Source organism: Salmo salar, chromosome ssa13 (genome assembly GCF_905237065.1).
Source record: "Salmo salar chromosome ssa13, Ssal_v3.1, whole genome shotgun sequence".
NCBI lineage: Eukaryota > Metazoa > Chordata > Actinopteri > Salmoniformes > Salmonidae > Salmo > Salmo salar.
Window position 1 is genome coordinate 27,195,215 of NC_059454.1, and position 24,498 is coordinate 27,219,712.

The 24,498-nt window shown below is 44.4% G+C and overlaps 1 long non-coding RNA gene across 5 annotated transcripts; it reads right to left on the reverse strand.

Annotated features, from left to right (window-relative positions):
- Positions 1-5,968: 5,968 nt before the first annotated feature.
- On the reverse strand, positions 5,969-23,935 carry LOC106566784 (uncharacterized). Of its 5 annotated transcripts, XR_006758525.1 has the most exons (5): positions 23,754-23,935; positions 23,283-23,580; positions 23,128-23,194; positions 14,028-15,030; positions 11,699-13,419 (listed from the first exon to the last, which is right to left on the reverse strand). It is a non-coding gene; the product is annotated as an uncharacterized lncRNA (long non-coding RNA). The 5 variants fall into 5 exon arrangements; XR_006758523.1 differs by having other exon boundaries at positions 11,701-13,419; positions 23,283-23,935; XR_006758524.1 differs by lacking the exons at positions 23,128-23,194; positions 23,283-23,580; positions 23,754-23,935 and adding an exon at positions 5,969-8,636 and having other exon boundaries at positions 12,024-13,419; positions 14,028-16,459.
- Positions 23,936-24,498: the final 563 nt, after the last annotated feature.

The following is a 24,498-nucleotide window of genomic DNA, read 5'->3' on the forward strand; positions in this document are numbered from 1 at the left end:
TGTTTGTTTTAAAACAATCTTTTTGTGGCTTCTCGATCTGACATGGTTTTTGTTTTTTAATCTGTTATGAGAAAAGTCGGCCTCGTTTTGTATGCGGAGCTTTATAACGTCTCCTGTTTATATTGTATTCGGCCCCAATAATGATATTAGGAGACCTTGAGAGATAAATAATGAACTTGTTGGGTTGGAGTTGGTTGGACATTCTAATGTTAAAAACCAAACCTTCTTTGGAACAGGTTATTGTTGGTCCATGTGAAAGGAAATGCCTAAAACGAAGATCCTGAATGACCTTTCAACTTTGCCCTCCAGTTCACCCCTCTTGTGGAGTCCCTAATATGTAACTATATTTATGCTCTCTGCTAGACTTATTATCTATGGGCAGTTCTTCTGTCCCTCCCTTTGCAGTTTTCCCTCCCTCTTCTGACATGGAGTGGATATTTAATATTTATTAATATTTAATTTCTATCTGAAGCTTAACAGGGGTGTTGCACCTGATGATATATGTTGAAACAATATTACTTTCTTTAGTATTCAAAAGGTTCACATAGAGTTAAATAGAAGTGTTGACTTCACAACTTTGCATTGAGAAAAGGCTCCTAATGATAAGTAATCTAACAGGGGTGTTGCACCTGTCAATCATTAAAAGTAAACCCACCGTTGTGGAAACTGTGTGTGTGTGTGTGTGTGTGTGTTGGAGTGTCAGTGTGAGTGTGCAGAGTCCTATTTGGTCAAATTCTTAATATTGTGTATGTATTCTTAGAAACAAGGGTGGCTGAACTTACCCCAGTCTCCCCTATGAAACATCAGTCTTATCCTGGAGGCAGAACTGAGCCATTTCCCCAGCTGCAAAGTCTAAATTGCCTATATTGTAAAAATTCATGAAAACAAAAATGGGCTTTTTGGTCTAAATTTAAGGTTAGGGTTAGCAGTGTGGTTACAACAAGATATCACAGGATAACGTCAGCTTGGTTTCATTTATTTTTTAATGTCACAATAGTTGACGTTTTTCGCAATACATTACAGTCAATGGGAAAATATGAATGTCACAGGCAGGCAGACAGACAGGCAGGCAGACAGGCAGACAGAGACACAGACAGGCAGACAGGCAGGCAGACCGAGACACAGACAGGCTGACAGGCAGTTAGGCAGACAGAGACACAGACAGGCAGACAGACAGGCAGGCAGACAGAGACACAGGCAGGCAGACAGACAGGCAGGCAGGCAGGCAGGCAGGCAGACAGAGACACAGACAGGCTGACAGGCAGTTAAGCAGACAGAGACAGACAGGCAGACAGACAGGCAGGCAGGCAGAGACACAGACAGGCTGACAGGCAGTTAGGCAGACAGAGACACAGGCAGGCAGGCAGGCAGGCAGGCAGGCAGGCAGGCAGGCAGGCAGGCAGGCAGGCAGGCAGGCAGGCAGGCAGGCAGACAGACAGACAGAGACACAGACAGACAGACAGGCAGTTAGGCAGGCAGAGAGACAGAAAGACAGTTTCAAGTTTCAAGTCAATAAAAACAAAAATTGACCAATATCCTCTTCAGAATTCATTCAATAATTCATAACAAGGCTCTTAGTTTTCTAGAACTGCAAGACCATTGTGTCCAATGAAGGTCAAAAACGCTTTTGGTTCTATTGACTTCAGATTTCATATGCCGGGTCCCCAGATCACAAATATGTAACATTTGGGAAGATGAAACTTTGTTAACCCTTTGAAACCACCCCTACGACGCCCAGTTAAGTCACTTCAATGTACAGCTTCCTGGGGACACTGTTTAACGATGCCCTGTCTTTCAAATCTTTACGTTCAGAATTGACCGATAAATGAGAGAGGTTGAGGAAGGACAGGACTAAAAACAAAAACAGAACTATTGTAAAATAGATTGTGTCCATAAAATGTATATATTATGTATAAGCTGGAAGTAGAAGCCTAAGTATTGTTGTTGTCACGACTTCCGCCGAAGTCGGCTCCTCTCCTTGTTCGACGTCACCGGCTTTCTAGCCATCACCGCTCCATTTTTCATTTATCCATTTGTTTTGTCTTGTTCCCTGCATAACTGGTTTTCATTCCCCAATCACACTAGATGTATTTATTCCTCTGTTCCCCCTCATGTCTTTGTGTGAGATTGTTACGTGTCTTGTTTAACGCGCTATTTCTGGTGTGCGTTTACTCCGTGTTTATTTCACGAGGTATGTTTATTTGCTTGCACATATTATTGTGACTGTTTGCAAGTTTTGCACTTTGGCATATTGGCTGGAGGTTTTCGATGCAGTGTGTTGCTTTCTCCTGCCTAAATAAAGTATGCGCCTGTTCACAAATCTCTGCTCTCCTGCACCTGACTTCGCTCCCAGTACGCACACCATTGACAGTTGTTCATTCATTTACTCCAATTAGTGTAGTGTAGGGTTAGTGGAAAATAATGAAGGAAAATATATTTTAAAAAGATGTGTGAAGAATATATATATACATATATATACAGTTGAAGTCGGAAGTTTACATACACCTTAGCCAAATACATTTAAACTCAGTTTTTAACAATTCCTGACATTTAATCCTAGTAAAAATTCCAAGTCTTAGGTCAGTTAGGATCACCACTTTATTTTAAGAATGTGAAATGTCAGAATAATAGTAGAGAGAATGATTTATTTCAGCTTTTGTTTCTTTCATCACATTCCCAGTGGGTCAGAAGTTTACATACACTCGATTAGTATTTGGTAGGATTGCCTTTAAATTGTTTAACTTGGGTCAAACGTTTTGGGTAGCCTTCCACAAGCTTCCCACAATACGTTGGGTGAATTTTGGCCCATTCCTCCTGACAGAGCTGGTGTAACTGAGTCAGGTTTGTAGGCCTCCTTGCTCGCACATGCTTTTCCAGATCTGCCCACAAATTTTCTATGGGACTGAGGTCAAGGCTTTGTGATGGCCACTCCAATACCTTGACTTTGTTGTCCTTAAGACATTTTGCCGCAACTTTGGAAGTATGCTTGGGGTCATTGTCCATTTGGAAGACCAATTTGCAACCCAGCTTTAACTTCCTGACTGATGTCTTGAGATGTTGCTTCAATATATCCACAGAATTTTCCTACCTCATCATGATTCCATCTATTTTGTGAAGTGCACCAGTCCCTCCTGCAGCAAAGCACCCCCACAACATGATGCTGCCACCCCCATGCTTCACGGTTGGGATGGTGTTCTTCAGCTTGCAAGCCCCCCCCCCCTTTCTCCTCCAAACATAACGATGGTCATTATGGCCAAACAGTTCTATTTATGTTTCATCAGACCAGATGACATTCTCCAAAAAGCACACTCTTTATCCCCATGTGCAGTTGCAAACTGTAATCTGGCTTTTTTTATGGCAGTTTTGGAGCAGTGGCTTCTTCCTTGCTGGGCGGCCTTTCAGGTTATGTCGATATAGGACTCATTTTACTGTGGATATAGATGCTTTTGTACCTGTTTCCTCCAGCATCTTCACAAGGTCCTTTGCTGTTGTTCTGGGATTGATTTGCACTTTTCGGCACCAAAGTACGTTCATCTCTAGGAGACAGAACGCGTCTCCTTTCTGAGCGGTATGACGGCTGCGTGGTCCCATGGTGTTTATACTTGCGTACTATTGTTTGTACAGATGAACGTGGTACCTTCAGGTGTTTGGAAATTGCTTCCAAGGATGAACCAGACTTGTGGAGGTCTACAATTTTTTTTCTGAGGTCTTGGCTGATTTCTTTTGATTTTCCCATGATGTCAAGCAAAGAGGCACTGAGTTTGAAGGTAGGCCTTGAAATACATCCACCGGTACACCTCCAATTGACTCAAATTATGTCAATAAGCCACACACACACACACACACACACACACACACACACACACACACACACACACACACACACACACACACACACACACACACACACACACACACACACACACACACACACACACACACACACACACACACACACACACACACACACACACACACACACACTACCAGTCAAAAGTTTGGACACCTACTCATTCAAAGGTTTTTCTTTATTTACTATTTTTTACATTGTAGAATAATAGTGAAGACAATTACATTGATGGAAGCTACAATCTATCTGCAATATTAAAGCTGATCTACCCCCTAAACATTTTTAAAATATATATTTTTTGACCATTCTACAGATGATGGAAGACTGTTTTTGTGTAACTGCAGGGAGAGAATAAAGGACCATGTTGATTAATTAAGCCATTTCCTGTTGCCACATGGAGCTGAACCTCAACATAGGGCATCTCTATAAGCTCACGATTGGTTGTGTGCAAGGACGGTTAGCTAATTCAATTGCAGTCAACGCGGGCGACATGGTTATGTGAGGGCTGTAGGTAATGCTTTTCTATGGAAAAAAGCCTTGTTCTCGGTGGGACCAAGTTTTCACTGTGAAGAGGTCATGTAGGCTTGCGTTCTGTTGAACAATCCCCATGAGCGAATTTTGTTTCAAGCCTCAACCGTTCTGCTGATGTCACCCAAAAGCACGTTAAGTCTAGGTCACTGAGGCCTACCTTTCTGCCATGCAGTGGGGGAGGGGCAAATTAATACTATGGCTTAAGTCTTGGTTTGAGGTCCTAACCTTAACTCTAGCTTCATGTCCACTCCCAGCTCAACCCTAAACCTAGCCTCAACCCTAACCCTAGCTTCATGTCCACTCCCAGCTCAACCTAGCTTCATGTCCACTCTCAGCTCAACCCTAAACCTAGCCTCAACCCTAACTCTAGCTTCATGTCCACTCCCAGCTCAACCCTAAACCTAGCATCAACCCTAACCCTAGCTTCATGTCCACATCCCAGCTCAACCCTAAACCTAGCCTCAACCCTAACTCTAGCTTCATGTCCACTCCCAGCTCAACCCTAAACCTAGCATCAACCCTAACCCTAGCTTCATGTCCACTCCCAGCTCAACCCTAAACCTAGCCTCAACCCTAACCCTAGCTTCATGTCCACTCCCAGCTCAACCCTAAACCTAGCCTCAACCCTAACTCTAGCTTCATGTCCACTCCCAGCTCAACCTAGCTTCATGTCCACTACCAGCTCAACCTAGCATCATGTCCACATCCCAGCTCAACCCTAAACCTAGCATCAACCCTAACCCTAGCTTCATGTCCACTCCCAGCTCAACCTAGCTTCATGTCCACTACCAGCTCAACCTAGCATCATGTCCACATCCCAGCTCAACCCTAAACCTAGCATCAACCCTAACCCTAGCTTCATGTCCACTCCCAGCTCAACCTAGCTTCATGTCCACTACCAGCTCAACCTAGCATCATGTCCACATCCCAGCTCAACCCTAAACCTAGCCTCAACTCTAACTCTAGCTTCATGTCCACTCCCAGCTCAACCCTAAACCTAGCATCAACCCTAACCCTAGCTTCATGTCCACATCCCAGCTCAATCCTAAACCTAGCCTCAACCCTAAACCTAGCTTCATGTCCACTCCCAGCTCAACCTAGCTTCATGTCCACTACCAGCTCAACCTAGCATCATGTCCACATCCCAGCTCAACCCTAAACCTAGCATCAACCCTAACCCTAGCTTCATGTCCACTCCCAGCTCAACCTAGCTTCATGTCCACTACCAGCTCAACCCTAAACCTAGCATCAACCCTAACCCTCGCTTCATATCCACATCTTGGCCTCAACCCGAACACTAACTTATTGTCCACATCAACCCTAACTCCAAGAGCTGAGCCAAGATGTGGAGGGCTAGGGTTATAGCTATGGCTAGGGTTGAGCTGGGAGTGGACATGAAGCTAGGGTTATGGCTATATGTGCATATGAAGCTAGGGTTAGGTTTAGTTTTGAGTTTAGACCCTGCCTGCCTGCCTGCCTGCCTGCGTTTATGCCCGTCTGTGAGTGGACATGTACACTGAGTATACCAAACATTAGGAACACCTTCCTGATATTGAGTTACACCCCCCCACCCCCCCTTGTGCCCACTGAACAGCCTCAATTTGTCGGGGAATGGACTCTACAAGGTGTCGAAAGCGTTCCACAGGGATGCTGGCACACAATTGTGTCAAGTTGGCTGGATTTCCTTTGGGTGGTGGACCATTCTAGATAAACACGGGAAGCTGTTGAGTATGAAAAACCCAGCAGCATTGCAATGCTTGACACAAACTGGTGCGCCTGGCACTTACTACCATACCCTGCACTTAAATATTTTGTCTTGCCCATTCACCCTCTGAATGGCACACATACACAATCCAATATTTCAATTGTCTCAAGGTTTAAAATCCTTCTTTAACCTTTCTCCTCCCTTTCAAAACACCAACCTGCTCTGAAACATGGACTTGAACACAAGATACCATATTGCTCCAACACATATGTTATATAAACAGCTTCTTTTTCCTTTCTTTCTAAACCCACAGCAGAAAGAATGAATGACTTGACAGTATGGTCTTGTTGTGAACTATCAGCATGTGGATTGCAGTCATAATACTATACAGGTAATGTACAACCTTTCACTGAGCGAGGTTGAAAAAACCATCCACATTTACCCTCCTGAATTCCACTTCATTTGGAAACGATGTGACAAGAGGGCGAGTCAGTCAGTCATGATTTATTTCTATGTAACATGAATGTAACATTCTATGTAACACCTTGACATTTGTCTTTCCAAACTTTACCAACCCACCTAGGCAATGCCAGTAGTACAGCAGGCCTGAAATGGAAACGAGGATGCCATCGTGGAATGACATCAGCTGAGCTCAACCAAGTCTTATCTCATTGGAGGTGGTCCAAGAGAAACAGCCAACGTTAAACCCACACAGACACCTCTTATCATTACGCAGGAGGGTCAGACTTGGACATGTCACAGAGATTGCAGACAGACAGACCAACCGACTGACTTAGGCTGGCTCCTCTCCCTATGCTGTCTTTTCATAGCTGAAAAGAAGACTACAGCATGTTAATATTGAGCTCAAAAGGAAAGAAACCTTCCATAGTCCTATGCTACAATCTGAAACCGACATGCACAGTACATTACAATCTGAAACCGACATGCACAGTACATTACAATCTGAAACCGACATGCACAGTACATTACAATCTGAAACCGACATGCACAGTACATTACAATCTGAAACCGACATGCACAGTACATTACAATCTGAAACCGACATGCACAGTACATTACAATCTGAAACCGACATGCACAATACATTACAATCTGAAACCGACATGCACAGTACATTACAATCTGAAACCGACATGCACAGTACATTACAATCTGAAACCGACATGCACAGTACATTACAATCTGAAACCGACATGCACAGTACATTACAATCTGAAACCGACATGCACAGTACATTACAATCTGAAACCGACATGCACAGTACATTACAATCTGAAACCGACATGCACAATACATTACAATCTGAAACCGACATGCACAGTACATTACAATCTGAAACTGACATGCACAGTACATTACAATCTGAAACCGACATGCACAGTACATTACAATCTGAAACCGACATGCACAATACATTACAATCTGAAACCGACATGCACAGTACATTACAATCTGAAACTGACATGCACAGTACATTACAATCTGAAACTGATTTCTAAAGCAACTGCAATCACATCTTCCACCAAAAACAGTACTATCAATGTCCTGAGGGGTACAATTAATAGCAGTGTCCAGTTTCACATTAGGATATATATTCAGTACATCAATCACTGTTGAGGGTAGAGCAGGGAGCTTTATAAGGGAGGTTGTTATGGCAGTAACATGACGGTTTGTGGGAATTTATCTGGGCAAGCTGCCAGAAACACACAGTATGGAATATCTCTATCTCACGCTCTCTCTTATGCTCATTATCACACACACACACACACACACACACACACACCACACACACACACACACACACACACCTTATTCAAAGACTGTCTGTATGGTTGAAGATAACACAGAACACACAGATAAGATCAACAACATCCATTATGATATGCTGTGAGGTAAAGGAGGCCCATACATTTTGATCTCACAGCACAGTCATGTTTTATGATGTAATGGGTATTATGTTTTACTGGATTATGCAATATGTTATGCACCAGTCACAAAGCTATTGTTAAAGGCAATCAACCCAATCAAGCAAATTCTTTGTCTGGGTTGAGGTATAGCTTATGTTATATTGTCTGGGTTGAGGTATAGCTTATGTTATATTGTCTGGGTTGAGGTATGGTTTATGTTATATTGTCTGGGTTGAGGTATAGCTTATGTTATATTGTCTGGGTTGAGGTATGGTTTATGTTATATTGTCTGGGTTGAGGTATAGCTTATGTTATATTGTCTGGGTTGAGGTATAGCTTATGTTATATTGTCTGGGTTGAGGTATGGTTTATGTTATATTGTCTGGGTTGAGGTATGGTTTATGTTATATTGTCTGGGTTGAGGTATAGTTTATGTCTCGTGGCATGTAGCCTACCTACAGTACCTCAGAGAGCTGAAGAACAGCTCAGCGTTTGCAAAGCACAGAGGGTTGGAGCAGGAGAATACAGTCACTCCAGTTATCAGAGAGAGGGCCATGGCAGCAGTCAGGCCCAGATCCAGGTTGAACAGCAGGGTGGAGATTAGGGTGGCCAAACACACCAGCTGTAGGGAGAGACGGACGTACGATGTCTTTTTATGACGGCTTATTCTGGTCGGCCATTTTTATGACGTCTTATTACTGACCAGAAAATGTCTTTTTCTGACCACCATACGACCAGCAGGTCATAATTCTGACCACTATAACACTTCATATTAAGGGCTCCTTATTACAGTGTAATTGCATGTGTAATTACAGTGAAACAAGCATTGTAGTTAACTGGAACTAATAGTTAGTGTAATAACATGTAACTGGTAGTAATTGTGGTCTGTGATTACAAAGGTGTAACAATTAATGCTTGTTACAAATGGGCAGCTTTCCACTACATTCACAAACGTTGTGTTTTGTTTCTTCTCAGCTGCGTCCGATTCAATAACAACTGTCACAAAGGTTGTGACTCCTCGTGGATGTGCTGGGTGTCCGAGAGATTATGCTCAACAGACTAATTACTTAACCATGAATGTGGACTGTTGAAAATATATCTCCTGTCAATGTTATTGCTAGCACTTGCCACCAAAATAAAGTGTACCATCTGGGTTAAGGAAAAACACACTATTTCAAAGCATAGTACGTCACTTGGTATTTTATGTTTTACATGTTTTAAAGGCACACGTAGCCTACATATCAATGCATACACTCAAATATTTAGGTCAAATAGGGGAGAGGCGTTGTGCCGTGAGGTGTTGCATTATCTGTTTTTTTAAACCAGGTTTGCTGTTTATTTGAGCAATATGAGATGGAGGGAAGTTCCATACAATAATGGCTCTATACAATACTGTACGTTTTCATGAATTTGTTCTGGATTTGGGGACTGTGAAAAGACCCCTGGTGGCATGTCTGGTGGGATAAGTGTGTGTGTCAGAGCTGTGTGTAAGTTGGCAATGCAAACAATTTGGTATTTTCAACACATTAGTGTTTCTTATAAAAAGAAGTGATGCAGTCTCCTCAATGTAATGTTTGCATAAGTACAATGTAATTACTAGGTGTTACACGGGATTTAGATAGTTAAAATGAAATGTATCTTGAGGGGTACTTACTTGTAATTAATGTGTACTTATACAGTACATTACGCATCCTGACAACCTGGCCCACATTTTAAAGCTTCTGGAAGTTTCAAAAAGGGCTCATCGGCTGTCCCCATAGGAAATCCCTTTTTGGTTCAAGGTAGAACCCTTTTGGGTTCCATGTATAACCCTCTGTGGAAAAGGGTTCTTCATGGAACCCAAAAATATTATACCTGGAGAACAGGGAATACCACTTAGCAGTCAAATCTTTTTGCCTTTTTTGTGTACATTTTGAGAAACTGTTGTTTTCCTGCTTTGTTGTTGTGTAGCCTACCAAGGGCACTGTCCCAACTACCATACAGTATGTGACCGATGCGCTCGAGCAAGCAGGCTGCCTGCACACAGAGATCTATTGCTGCACGTGATTCCAATCCAAGTTTTAGCTGGAACTGATATGGCTACCTCCTTATTTAGCTACTGAAATTGAAATAAAATGACAATGCATTATGTTAATTGTTTAAAAGCTTTAAGGGAAAATATAACAGTCATATTTTTGGGGTCAAATTCAGGTGCAATACTTTTTGGACTAATTATTGATGGAAATAAATGCAATAAAAATAGGGTTTTTTAAATCCTGGTGGATTGTAGTAGGACATTGAAATAAAATACATAGGCCTATGTGTTATTTGTTAGATAATGGGCAACTGGACATTTAACACATTACCCTAAGCATGATGGGATGTTAACCACACCTGTATGGAAGCACCTGCTTTCAATATACTTTGTATCCCTCATTTACTCAAGTGTTTCCTTTATTTTGTCAGTTACCATGACATATACAGTACCAGTCAAATGTTGACACACCTACTCATTCAAGGGTATTTCTTAATTTGTTCTATTTTCTACATTGTAGAATAATAGTGAAGACATCAAAACTATGAAATAACACATATGGAATCATGTAGTAACCAAAAAAGTGGTTACTACATGATTAATAGTCGGGTGATTGTGGAGGCCAGGTCATATGATGCAGCACTCCATCACTCTCCTTCTTGGTCAAATAGCCCTTACACAGCCTGGAGGTGTTTTGGGTCATTGTCCTGTTGAAAAACAAATGATAGTCCCACTAAGCGCAAACCAGATGGGATGGCGTATCGCTGCAGAATGCTGTGGCAGCCATGCTGGTTAAGTGCCTTGAATTCTAAATAAATCAGACAGTGTCACCAGCAAAGCACCCCCACACCATCATACCTCCTCCTCCCTGCTTCAGGGTGGGAACGACACATACGGAGATCATCCGTTCACTTACTCTGCGTCTCACAAAGACACGGCGGTTGGAACCAATTTGGACTCATCAGACCAAAGGACAGATTTCCACCGGTCTAATGTCCATTGCTCATGTTTCTTGGCCTCTTCTTCTTATTGGTGTCCTTTAGTAGTGGTTTCTTTGCAGCAATTCAACCATGAAGGCCTGATTTCACGCAGTCTTCTCTGAACAAATGATGTTGAGATGTGTCTGTTACTTAAGCTCTGTGAAGCATTTATTTGGCCTGCAATCTGAGGTGCAGTTAACTCTAATGAACTTATCCTCTGCAGCAGAGGTAACTCTGGGTCTTCCTTTCCTGTGGCGGTCCTCATGAGAGCCAGTTTCATCATAGCGCTTGATGGTTTTTGCAACTGCACTGGAAGAAACTTTATAAATTCTTGATGGACTGTTGATTTTCTTTGCTTCTTTGAGCTGTTCTTGCCATACTATGGACTTGGTCTTTTACCAAATAGGGCTATCTTCTATATACCACCCCTACCTTGTCACAACACAACTGATTGGCTCAAACGCATTAAGGAGGAAAGAAATTCCACAAATTAACTTTTAACAAGATACACCTGTTAATTGAAATGCATTCCAGTTGACTACCTCATGAAGCTGGTTGAGAGAATGCCAAGCATGTGCAAAGCTGTCATCAAGGCAAAGGGTGGCTACTTTGAAGAATCTCAAATATAAAATATATTTTGATTTGTTTAACACTTTTTTGCTTACTACATGATTCCATATGTGTTATTTCATAGTTCTGATGTCGTCACTATTATTCTACAATGTAGAAAATAGTAAAAATAAAGAAAAGCCCTGGAATGAGTAGGTGTGTCCACATTTTTGACTGGTACTGTTAGAGATAGAAGATGTGAGAAGAAGTCTTTATTTGTGCCAGAGTTTAGTCCGGTGGCAATGCAGCCAACTATGGACTACATATTCCCACGGGAGACCAGGGTTAAATTCCCGTATCAGACTTTTAATTATGCATCACTATCACTTGTACCCCCCTCTCATTTCACTACTATGTCTATCACAAAGAATAATTCCCTTCTCCTTAAAACATTTAAAATCACTACCTGAGTTTTCACCTAACACTCCCTTAGACCGTACTGTGTGGCAAGGATCAGCTGACAGCGAAACACAGGAACATCCGTCCAATTGTGTTGCAGAGCCCTATCGCCAACAGGTCCTACAGCAGGGAGACCACTTATAGCAATGAAATAGGGGGAGAGAAAAACTGGTCCTTCTGACAGTGGAGTGAGGATAGTGAGTTCATTATGAGATCTCATTTCTCTGTTACCTGGTTGCTGTCCAAGGTGTAACCATGTTTGTGGGAGTACATTCTCCCCATGGAGGATGTGAAGCTGAAGCCTACCGCAGCTAGGGACAGAGCCGGACGAAACAGCTCCTTGGCCTGTCCTAGAGAGGGGAGGGTTGGGTTGGGGGGGGGCAGACTGGAGCCACGGAGAGAGAGAGGGGACCTACTGGTAGTGTCATCATATGTTTGTATCTATCCCATGTAGCTTGGGAACATAACATTCTAATAACTTAAGTTTTATATCACAAATAAATTATCTTTCACTATTATTTCTCTACATTGCACAAACAGATGAAGAGAGACAGTAAGACTGACCCAGTGGGTATGTGTCCTACTACCTGGACACAACTCCAACTGCACTGACAGGAAGGAGGCCAGGATTACTCCAACTGCACTGACAGGAAGGTGGCCAGGATTACTCCAACTGCACTGACAGGAAGGTGGCCAGGATTACTCCAACTGCACTGACAGGAAGGTGGCCAGGATTACTCCAACTGCACTGACAGGAAGGTGGCCAGGATTACTCCAACTGCACTGACAGGAATGTGGCCAGGATTACTCCAACTGCACTGACAGGAAGGTGGCCAGGATTACTCCAACTGCACTGACAGGAAGGTGGCCAGGGTTACTCCAACTGCACTGACAGGAAGGAGGCCAGGATTACTCCAACTGCACTGACAGGAAGGTGGCCAGGATTACTCCAACTGCACTGACAGGAAGGTGGCCAGGATTACTCCAACTGCACTGACAGGAAGGTGGCCAGGATTACTCCAACTGCACTGACAGGAAGGTGGCCAGGATTACTCCAACTGCACTGACAGGAAGGTGGCCAGGATTACTCCAACTGCACTGACAGGAAGGTGGCCAGGATTACTCCAACTGCACTGACAGGAAGGTGGCCAGGATTACTCCAACTGCACTGACAGGAAGGTGGCCAGGATTACTCCAACTGCACTGACAGGAAGGTGGCCAGGATTACTCCAACTGCACTGACAGGAAGGTGGCCAGGATTACTCCAACTGCACTGACAGGAAGGTGGCCAGGATTACTCCAACTGCACTGACAGGAAGGTGGCCAGGATTACTCCAACTGCACTGACAGGAAGGTGGCCAGGATTACTCCAACTGCACTGACAGGAAGGTGGCCAGGATTATCTGAGGATAAAGTGAAGAGAACAGAGGAGAGGAAGTCATCAGACTGGAACAGTCGTCAACAGAAAGACAGACCTTTATGCAATTCTGACTCATTTCTGAATGTGTGTGTGTGTGTGTGTGTGTGTGTGTGTGTGTGTGTGTGTGTGTGTGTGTGTGTGTGTGTGTGTGTGTGTGTGTCTACCAGCACCAGCTCCCATGGAATGGGCATGGGTGGCATGGGTAACTTGGTCTTGAAGAGTCTATTCAGCATCTTGACTCCCAGCAGGATCACCATAGAGGTGACCAGAACAGCATGCCAGGCGTTGCAACAGTCAATCAATCAAATCTATTTATAAAGCCCTTCTTACATCAGCTGATGTCACAAAGTGCTGTACAGAAACCCAGCATAAAACCCCAAACAGCAAGCAATGCAGGTATAGACGCACATGCTGTCACTCCAGACACCACATCAACATTGCGCACACACACACACACACACACACACACACACACACACACACACACACACACACACACACACACACACACACACACACACACACACACACACACACACACACACACACACACACACACACACACACACACACACACCAAGCGGAGCTTACCCAGCCTACAGCCAGAATGCCGCTGTGTCTGTAGGTTGGGATGACCAGAGTAGAGGCAGCTGGTGGATGTTGATATGGAGCGTTGTTGCCATGGTGTAACCACTCAACGGGGCCAAGACAGCCAGCGACACACACCCCAACAAAAACAACACTGTCTGTAGAGTAACAGAGACAATTGACAGTGTGTGTGTGCGTTCACCTGTATGAGGCCACAAAGGAAGGTAAGTTGTACTGCCACGTCTCTGTCAACCCTCCCGCTCCTCAACACCGTTGCTAAGCAACTCCACGTTACACTTCACAGTGCCAATCAGGATAGCAAGAATGGCGAAAGTACCTGTGTCAGTCATACATACATACAAACATACCGATAGATATTATATTTAAAGCCTTGCATGATTTTCTCTCTCATGGTAAATTGACCCACATTTCACTCTGTTAGCACCTAGCTGAAAGGACAAATAAATGACTCCTCTGTCCTTTCTCCTTCATGACCTGGAAACCGATAAGTGGAGTGTCAATTCGTTATTAGGTGAACGGAGGAGTCTGCCTCTGTCCTCGATTGCGTCTTCCCGCGGAGCATCCTCTGAGTTTACTCTGCCACACACAAGAGAAAATCATGCACACATTTAAAAACAATATGCTACTTATCCTTTTATCACTAAAATACATTTGTACAACTTTAGTCATGTATTTTGGGATTCGTACTCTGTAAGCATCATTTGCCTGATGCGGTGCTAGTGGAGGAGTCTCATTTCATACAAGTGCATTTGTTTCCACGTTTCCTCTCCTCAATTACCTTTTTCAAAAGGATGTAAGGAGAGTACGGAGGACATAGGAGTTTAGCGAAATCCAATTGAGAATCTTTCCATGAATACAGCGCTGGGGCAAACAAGGCCCCACTGTCACTCACCAGCATTCTGTCTTCTACCTCTCCCAAACCGACCTGGACTTCTTTCTGAACCGCTGCCCCAGGAAATCCAGCTGTGTGCTTCATCCAGCATGGCTGTGTGATCAGGCAAAACAGGCTTGAGAGAATTAAGAATAACACTGTCCATCCTGAAGTCAAAAGCACAGTGCAGAAACACTCTCCAGCACTGCTAGATAAGGACGGTCAACATTCCCTGACTTCTGCCAATTTTCCATTCGCCAATGTCTCTCTATTTTTGGTATAAATAGTTGAGTGAAAAAGTTTAGATATAATTAGAGTGAATGCACAAAAATAATAGCATAGTAATTAAATAGGTGTGTAGTAGAGTAAATACTACGGTGAAAATAAAAGCTGTAGAAAACTATGTGCAGAGAGAATGAGTAGGCCTATGTAACGTGAATGTGAGAGTGTGTGTCCCGTACACCATGTGTGCCTGGGAGGGTGGAGTGAAGCCTTGAACTCTACTCAGAATAGCGCCAATCCACCCTCCCGACTCCCTCCCTTCCCAACTGTTCAATGCTACTGAATACCTCCTTTCTCAATGGCTCCCATTCAGACAGAGGCTGCATCCCAAATGGCACCCTATCCCTTTTTAGTGCACTATGGGCTCTGGTCAAAAGTAGTGCACTATATGGGGAATAGGGTGCCATTTGGGAAGAGAACTGTGGCTTTAGTAGGGCTTTGCCCAGGAGAAAGAGTCCAAACAAACCCCATGATCTCCTGGCCCATCTCTATAGCCATACTGTCATATCCACAGGATGACTTAAGCTATTAAGCAAATGTGTTTCTTTCTAAGAGATCAATCTAAAATCCTACAACACCATCGGTGAAATGGTTGGTGGATTACAAGGCATCATTCACGACTACACTGAACTAATCCCTCAAAGCCAACAGTGTGGAGACCTGAGGAAAGCATTCAACACATATACTAAATCACGGAAACACAAAACTGCTTAAAAAGGTCCTGAAAAATGAAAATCCTGTTGTTTTCATGAAATTGGATTATATTTGAATGAAACCAGATCAAAGAAGGGCTACCAAAGTATGAAACATGACTGTTGCTTCTACACTGATAAAGTTTGATCACAGGGTTATAATTGTGTTATGTTCCACCCCATTCTGGAGGACAAAGTCCAAATAGACAATAGTCTCACTATCCACTGATAACAGACAGCCACACGTGACACTATGTCAGTTAGCACAGGAGGGCATGTACACTACATGACCAATAGTATATGGATACCTGCTCGTCCAATATCTCATTCCAAAATCATGGGCATTAATAAAGGAGTTGGTCCCCCCTTTGCTGCTATAACAGCCTCCACTCTTCTGGGAAGGCTTTCCACTAGAAGGAACATTGCTGCAGAGATTTGATTATATTCAGCCACAAGAGTATTTGTGAGGTTAAGCACTGATGTTGGGCAATTAGGCCTGGCTCGCAGTCAGTGTTCCAATTTATCCCAAAGGTGTTCGATGGGGTTGAGGCCTGTCAAGTTCTTCCACACCGATCTCGACAAACCATTTCTGTATGGACCTCGGTTTGTGTACGGGGGCATTGTCAGGCTGAAACAGAAAAGAGCCTTCCCCAAACTGATGCAACAAAGTTGGAAGCACAGAATCATCTAGAATGTCATTGTATACTGTAGAGTTAAGATTTCCCTTCACTGGAACTGAGGAGCCTTGCCTGAACCATGAAAAACAGCCCCAGACCGTTATTACTCCTCAGCAAACTTTACAGTTGGCATTCGAGCAGGTAGTGTTCTCTTGGCATCCGCCAAACCCAGATTCGTCTGTCGGACTGCCAGATGGTGAAGCGTGATTCATCACTCCAGAGAACGCTTTTTCACTGCTCCAGGGGTCAGATGGCGGCGAGTTTTACACCACTCCAGCTGACTCTTGGCATTGTGCATGGTGGTCTTATGCTTGTGTGCGGCTGCACAGCCATGGAAACCCATTTCATGAAGGTCCCGATGAACAGTTATTATGCTGACGTTGCTTCCAGAGGCAGTTTGGAACTTGGTAGTGAGTGTTGCAACCGAGGACAGACAATCTTTACATGCTACGCAGCTCAGCACTCGGCGGTCCCGTTCTGTGAGCTTGTGTAGCTTACCAATTTGTAGCTGAGCCATTGTTGCTCCTAGATGTTTCCACTTCTCAATAACAGCACTTACAGTTGACCGGGGCAGCTCTAGCAGGGCAGAAATTTGACGAACTGACTTGTTGGAAAGGTGGCATCCTATGACGATGCCATGTTGAAAGTCACTGAGCTCTTCAGTAGGGCCATTCTACTACCAATGTATGTCTATGGAGATTGCATGCCTCTGTGCTCAATTTATACACCTGTCAGCAATGGGTGTGGCTGAAACAGCCGAACCCACTAATTTGAAGGGGTGTCCACATACTTTTGCATATACAGTGCCTTCGGAAAGTATTCAGACCCCTTGACTTTTCGTTTTGTTACGTTAGAGCGTTATTCTAAAATTGATTAAAATATGTTTTCCCTCATCAATCTACACACAAGACCCCATAATGACAAAGGGAAAACAGTTTCGAATTTTTTTCTAATTTATTAAAAACAAAAAAATCTTATTTACATAAGACCCTTTGCTATGAGACTCGAAATTGAGCACAGCTGCATCCTGTTTCCATTGAACATCCTTGAGATGTTTCTACAATTTGGAGCCCACCTGTGGTAAATTCTATTGATTGGACATGATTTGGAAAGGCACACACCTGTCTAAATAAGGTCCTACAGTTGACAGTGAATGTCAGAGCAAAAACCATGCCATTAGGTCGAAGGAATTGTCCGTAGGGCTCCGAGACAGGATTGTGTCGAGGCACAGATCTGGGGAAGGGTACCAAAACATTTCTGCAGCATTGAAGTTCCCCAAGAACACAGTGACCTCCATCATTCTTAAATGGAAGAAGTTTAGAACCACCAAGACTCTTCCTAGAGCTGACCACCCGGCCAAACTGAGCAATCGAGGGAGAAGGGCCTTGGTCAGGGAGGTGACCATGAACCAAATGGTTACTCTGACAGAGATCGAGAGTTCCTCTGTGGAGATGGGAGAACCTTCCAGAAGGACAACCATCTCTGCAGCACTCCACCAATTGCAGCACTGACCCGCTCTGCCCATTCAGCGCCATTTACCCGTTGTTGTCTTAGCTCTCCTGATCAACACCTGTGATTGCTTTTGTGCCTTTCTTTAATGTCAATATGCCTTGTCTGCTGCTGTCTTGGCTAGTTACTGTTTTATTTCACTGTAGAGCCCTCAGTCTCACTCAAAATGCCTTATATAGCTCTTTCGTCCCACCCCACACACATGCAGAGACCTCACCTGGCTTAACTTGTCTCTCCAGAGACAAAACATCTCTCATCGTCACTCAACGCCAAGGTTTACCTCCACTGTACTCACATCCTACCATACCCTTGTCTGTACATTATGAATCTATTCTCCCACGCCCAGAAATCTGCTCCTTTTACTGTCTGTCTCCAACGCACTAGACAACCAGTACTTATAGCCTTTAGCCATACTCTCATCCTCTGTTCCTAGAGAGGTAGAGGTTAACCCAGGCCCTGTAGCAATTAGTTCCACTCCTATTTTCCAGGCACTATCATTTGTTGACTTCTGTAACCGTAAAAGCCTTGGTTTCATGCATGTTAACATCAGAAGCAACTCCCTAAGTTTGTTTTATTCACTGCTTTAGCACACTCCGCCAACCCTGATGTCCTAGCCGTGTCTGAATCCTGGCTTAGGAAGGCCACCAAAAATTCAGAAGTTCCCATCCCCAACTACAACATTTTCCACCAAGATAGAACTGCCAAAGGGGGTGGAGTTGCAATCTACTGCAGAGATAGCCTGCAGAGTTCTGTCATGCTATCCAGGTCTGTGCCCAAACAGTTTGAGCTTCTACTTTTAAAAATCCACCTTTCCAGAAATAAGTCTCTCACTGTTTCCGCTTGTTATAGATCCCCCTCAGCCCCAGCTGTGCCCTAGACACCATATGTGAATTAATTGCCCCCCATTTATCTTCAGAGTTTGTACTGTTAGGTGACCTAAACTGGGATATGCTTAACACCCCGGCCGTCCTACAATCTAAGCTAGATGCCCTCAATCTCACACAAACTTTCATGGAACTGAAACACGGCACCCTCATAGATAGCATCCTGACCAACCTGCCTTCTAAATTCCTCTGCTGTCTTCAACCAGGATCTCAGTGATCACTGCCTCATTGCCTGTGACCGTAATGGGTCCACGGTCAAACGACCACCCCTCATCACTGTCAAACACTCCCTAAAACACTTCAGCGAGCAGGCCTTTCAAATCAGCTGGGCTAGACAATCTGGACCCTCTCTTTCTAAAATTATCTGCCACAATTGTTGCAACCCCTATTGTTCAATCGCTCTTTCATATCGTCTGAGATCCCTAAAGATTGGAAAGCTGCCGCGGTCATCCCCCTCTTCAAAGGGGGTGACATTCTAGACCCAGACTGTTACAGACCTATATCTATCCTACCCTGCCTTTCTAAAGTCTTCGAAAGCCAAGTTAACAAACAGATCACCGACCATTTCAAATCCCACCGTACCTTCTCCGCTATGCAATCTAGTTTCCGAGCTGGTCATGGGTGCACCTCAGCCACACTCAAGGTCCTAAACAATATCATAGCCTCCATCGATAAAAGACAATACTGTGCAGCCGTATTCATTGACCTCGCCAAGGCTTTCGACTCTGTCAATCACCACATTCTTATCGGCAGACTCAACAGCCTTGGTTTCTCAAATTATTGCCTTGCCTGGTTCCCTAACTACTCCTCAGATAGAGTTCAGTGTGTCAAATCGGAAGGCCTTGTCTGGACCGCTGGCAGTCTGTTTGGGGGTGCCACAGGGTTCAATTCTCGGGCCGACTCTATTCTCTGTATACATCAATGATGTCGCTCTTGCTGCTGGTGATTCTCTGATCCACCTCTACGCAGACGACACCATTCTGTATACTTCTGGCCCTTCTTTGTACGCTGTGTTAACAAACCTCCAGATAAGCTTCAATGCCATACAACACTCCTTCCATGGCCTCCAACTGCTCTTAAATGCAAGCAAAACTAAATGCATGCTCTTCAACCGATTGCTACCCGCACCCGCCCGCCCGCCCGTCTAGCATCACTACTCTGGACTGTTCTGACTTAGAATATGTGGACAACTACAAATACCTAGGTGTCTGGTTGGACTGTAAACTCTCCTTCCAGACTCACATTAAGCATCTCCAATCCAAAATGAAATCTAGAATCGGCTTCCTATTTCGCAACAAAGCATCATTCGCTCATGCTTCCAAACATACCCTCGTAAAACGGACTATCCTACCGATCATCGACTTCAGCGATGTCATTTACAAAATAGCCTCCAACACTCTACTCAGCAAATTGGATGCAGTCTATCACAGTGCCATCCGTTTTGTCACCAAAGCCCCATATACTACCCACCACTGCGACCTGTACGCTCTTGTTGGCTGGCCCTCGCTTCATATTCGTCGCCAAACCCACTGGCTCCAGGTCATCTATAAGTCTCTGCTAGGTAAAGCCCCACCTTATCTCAGCTCACTGGTCACCACAGCAGCACCCACCCGTAGCACGCTCTCCAGCAGGTATATTTCACTGATCACCCCCAAAGCCAATTCCTCTTTGGCCGCCTTTCCTTCCAGTTCTCTGCTGCCAATGACTGGAACGAATTGCAAAAATCACTGAAGCTGGAGACTCATATCTCCCTCACTAACTTTAAGCATGAGCTATCAGAGCAGCTTACCTATCATTGCACCTGTACATAGCCCATCTGTAAATAGCCCACCCAACTACCTCATCCCCATATTGTTACTTATTTTTTTGCTTCTTTGCACCCCAGTATCTCTACTTTCACATTCATCTTCTGCACATCTATCACTCCAGTGTTTAATTGCTAAATTGTAATTATTTCGCCACTATGGCCTATTTATTGATTTACCTTATTAATCTTACTACATTTGCACACACTGTATATAGACGTTCTATTGTGTAATTGACTGTACGTTTGTTTATCCCATGTGTAACTCTGTGTTGTTTTTTGTTGCACTGCTTTGCTTTATCTTGACCAGGTCGCAGTTGTAAATTATAACTTGTTCTCAACTGGCCTACCTGGTTAAATAAAGGTGAAATAAATACAAATAAAAAACAATTAGGCCTTTATGGTAGAGTGGCCAGACGGAAGCCACCTAAAGACTCTCAGAACATGAGAAACAAGATTCCCTGTTCTGATGAAACCAAGATTGAACTCTTTGGCGTCACGTCTGGAGGAAACCTGGCAACGCAGGATTGGCTTCGGGACAAGTCTCTGAATGTCCTTGAGTGGACCAGCCAGAACCCGGACTTGAACCCGATCGAACATCTCTGGAGAAACCTGAAAATAGCTGTGCAGCAACGCTCCCCATCCAACCTGACAGAGCTTGAGAGGATCTGCAGAGAAGAATGGGAGAAACTCCCCAAATACAGGTGTGCCAAGCTTGTAGCGTCATACCAAAGAAGACTCTAGGCTGTAATCGCTGCCAAAGGTGCCTCTACAAAGTACTGAGTAAAGGGTCAGAATTCTTATGTAATTGTGATTTTTTTTTGTGCTATTTTATAAAAAATAAAAGCAATAACATTTTTGCTTTGTCATCATGGGGTATTGTGTGTAGATTAATGGAAAACAAATAATTGAATACATTTTAGAATAAGGCTCTAACCTAACATTGTGGAAAATTCAAGGGGTCTGAATACACTGTATAGTGTGGGTACAGTATGTGAACGTGTTTGTGTGTTTCAGCAGCTGTGATGCATGTTCTCTCCTAACACTGGTGTCATTGTGGCAGCAAGGCAGCAGGGAATAGGTGTGTGAGAATGATTGTACAGGTGAACTCAGGTATCTGTACAAGTGAGCTGGTCAAAGCTCAGGTGTATGTGATCATGTGTACTTTGCTGTACTGATATGCATAATGGTCTTTGGACAAATCATCCATTTGCCACATCACATATTAACACATTAAAGACTATAACTGATTGTAGAATATAAAGTGATATGACTAAAACAAATAGTCTTCAAAAAAAAAAAAACATTATTGGGAAAGAATTATTGTAAACATATGCCACAGGATGGGTACATCCGAACATCACACCTGCGGGACAGGTACAGGATGGCAACAACAACTGCCCGAGTTACACCAGGAACGCACAATCCCTCCATCAGTGCTCAGACTGGACTGAGGGCTTGTATGCCTGTTGTAAGGCAGGTCCTCACCAGACATCCCCGGCAATAGCGTCGCCTATGGGCACAAACCCACCGTCGCTGGACCAGACAGGACTGGCAAAAGTGCTCTTCACTGACGAGTTGCGGTTTTGTCTCACCAGGGGTGATGGTCGGATTCGCGTTTATCGTCGAAGGAATGAGCGTTACACCGAGGCCTGTACTCTGGAGCGGGATCGATTTGGAGGTGGAGGGTCCATCATGGTCTGGGACGGTGTGTCACAGCATCATCGGACTGAGCTTGTTGTCATTGCAGGCAATCTTAATGCTGTGTGTTACAGGGAAGACATCCTCCTCCCTCATGTGGTACCCTTCCTGCACACTCATCCTGACATGACCCTCCAGCATGACAATGCCACCAGTCATACTGCTCGTTCTGTGCATGATTTCCTGCAAGACAGGAATGTCAGTGTTCTATCATGGCCAGCGAAAAGCCCGGATCTCAATCCCATTGAGCACGTCTGGGACCTGTTGGATCGGAGGGTGAGGGCTAGGGCCATTCCCCCCAGAAATGTCTGGGAACTTGCAGGTGCCTTGGTGGAAGAGTGGGGTAACATCTCACCACAAGAACTGTTGTTGTGAGCTTTACAGTGCATTGTTAATTATTCCATGCCCTGTGTGTCTCTGTTGACAGGATCGAGTGTCTGTTGACAGAGAACAAAGCCAGAGGAAAACAAACACTTGAGAGCCAACAGAGATGAGAGGGGATAAAACAGGAGATGAGGAGGAGTGGGAGAGGATGCAGAGCAAGAGGAGAAGGAGCTGGCCTTTTAAACAGTAATGGACCAGAAGTCAACAGACAGTGAAGCAGGTTCAGATAGTAGTGCTATTAAATTAAGTGGTGGGAAACCTTCGTTGGTTCACAGTACCTGCTGGTTTCCTTCCAGAGGAGCCAATCATAGGCAACCGATCCCGTAACACCATAGATCCTATAACCTGTGATGACAGAGCAGGGAGATCACAGTTCATTACTTTAGTCCATAATAACAAATGACAACAATGTTACCTATCACTACTAAAGTACCTCTCTGGTGGGTGTGGAGGGCTCCTCCTCAACTTGGGGGTCTTTCCTCGTCCCTCGGGGGTCCACTGGCACACCTCAGCCTCGTTCCCCTGGCTCTGGCGACGCCGAGGCATCCCTCACGCACCACTACACAAACCCCTCCTTTCTCACTTTAACCTTTCAGCAGACAATGCCTTCTGTCCAACTGTTCTTACAGTAAATGACTTCACCAATCAGCCCCGACTCCCTTCAGGCATCAATAGATTCCTTCCATGAGTCTTCTCTCACTCTGCAGACTACCGTTGAATTACAGGTCTTTCTATTGAAACAAAACAAATCCAGAGATTTCCCATTGAGCCTGTAAGAAGCAATGTGTATGTATTCACATATACAGTTGTTTTTATACGTCATTGGTCAGAAGGCATCACCTCCTTCCATCCTCTGGCTCTTCAACTACCACTCTCTCTCTCAATAGTTTACTTATTCATTCACCTCTGCTGTCCATTTCCATACTCAAACTCTTCTCTCTCTCTGGTTGCCTTCTTTTTCTGATTCAGTCTCCCTTTATCTCCTCAGTGAAGATGGTCCTCTGATGGGAATCGGAGATGTGAATAAAATATTCATGTTCACCTGCTGCAGTCTTGCCCCCCTGTAAACTTGTGCATTGACCCCCATCGAGACCTCCCCCCCCGAGGAAAATGTCAGATGCTTTGACAATGAATTTTGTAAAGTACACAACAGGTCATGTTGTCTTCCGGACAACGCTGGTGAAAAGACTCTTTCACACGTCCCTCTTTCACACATCTTTCTTCCAGTTCTATGCTACCCGCTCCCTCCATCCTGCATGTTTGTTACCTTCAGTAGCTGTAACCCCTGTCCACAGACAACCACCCAGCCCCTTTCCCTAGCCCCAACTTCAGGCCCAGCCCCCATCCATATCTCCAGCCCTACTGCGTCTATGACATGGGAGAAGAGCGCTCCCTGCTGGCTGAGTCCGGTACTGGCCAGCCACAACAAACACCCTCTGGTCAGGGGGGTGGACATCAGGCCTGGGCTCAGCATCCTTAGGGCGGTCAGAGGGGCAGTGTGAGCTAAAGCCACTGACCACTGAGACTGGAGCTGTAGACACTCTGCTGCCCTCTACCTCCTCCCCCTGGTACTGCCCCCTGATGAGTGCCAATGACAGCTGTCTGTCATCTCGACTGGCTAATTTGTCCCCCCAGGCCTTCCTCCCATA